This window comes from Salmo salar, chromosome ssa09 (genome assembly GCF_905237065.1).
Source record: "Salmo salar chromosome ssa09, Ssal_v3.1, whole genome shotgun sequence".
Taxonomy (NCBI): domain Eukaryota; kingdom Metazoa; phylum Chordata; class Actinopteri; order Salmoniformes; family Salmonidae; genus Salmo; species Salmo salar.
Window position 1 is genome coordinate 98,402,526 of NC_059450.1, and position 1,571 is coordinate 98,404,096.

The following is a 1,571-nucleotide window of genomic DNA, read 5'->3' on the forward strand; positions in this document are numbered from 1 at the left end:
CAGATTAACACACTGTCCCCTCTAGATCATAAACCAGTCATCAGATTAACACACTGTCCCCTCGAGATCATAAACCAGTCATCAGATTAACACACTGTCCTCTCTAGATCATAAACCAGTCATCAGATTAACACACTGTCCTCTCTAGATCATAAACCAGTCATCAGATTAACACACTGTCCTCTCTAGATGATAAACCAATCATCAGATTAACACACTGTCTCCTCTAGATCATAAACCAGTCATCAGATGAACACACTGTCCCCTCTAGATCATAAACCAGTCATCAGATTAACACACTGTCCCCTCTAGATCATAAATCAGTCATCAGATTAACACTGTCCCCTCTAGATCATAAACCAGTCATCAGATTAACACTGTCCTCTCTAGATCATAAATCAGTCATCAAATTAACACTGTCTCCTTTTGACCATAAACCAGTCATCAGATTAACACACTGTTCCCTCTAGATCATAAACCAGTCATCAGATTAACACTGTCCCCTCTAGATCATAAACCAGTCATCAGATTAACACTGTCTACTCTAGATCATAAACCAGTCATCAGATTAACACACTGTCCCCTCTAGATCATAAACCAGTCATCAGATTAACACACTGTCCTCTCTAGATCATAAACCAGTCATCAGATTAACACACTGTCCTCTCTAGATCATAAACCAGTCATCAGATTAACACACTGTCCTCTCTAGATCATTAACCAGTCATCAGATTAACACACTGTCCTCTCTAGATCATAAACCAGTCATCAGATTAACACACTGTCCTCTCTAGATCATAAACCAGTCATCAGATTAACACTGTCCCCTCTAGATCATAAACCAGTGATCAGATTAACACTGTCTCCTCTAGATCATAAACCAGTCATCAGATTAACACACTGTTCCCTCTAGATCATAAACCAGTCATCAGATTAACACTGTCTACTCTAGATCATAAACCAATCATCAGATTAACACTGTCCCCTCTAAATCATAAACCAGTCATCAGATTAACACTGTCCCCTCTAGATCATAAACCAGTCATCAGATTAACACACTGTCCTCTCTAGATCATAAACCAGTCATCGGATTAACACACTGTCCTCTCTAGATCATAAACCAGTCATCAGATTAGCACACTGTCTCCTCTAGATCATAAACCAGTCATCAGATTAACACACTGTCCCCTCTAGATCATAAACCAGTCATCAGATTAACACACTGTTCCATCTATATCATAAACCAGTCATCAGATTAACACTGTCTCCTCTAGATCATAAACCAGTCATCAGATTAACACACTGTCCCCTCTAGATCATAAACCAGTCATCAGATTAACATGTATTTATTGCATTGGATCCATTTCCCTGTTTGAACGCTGTGTGTTATGGGTATTATGACACCTCCACTGTGGGGCTCTGGAAGCGGGATGCTCCTCCCTACCTACCAGTTTAGTTCATGCTTGGTGATGCCACGGGTTGGCTCTATCCTTCCTCCTGCCATTGTGCGTGATATGATGAAGTTTGATGAAAACCTGAGATATGATGAAAAATGTGGTCTAACGCATAGG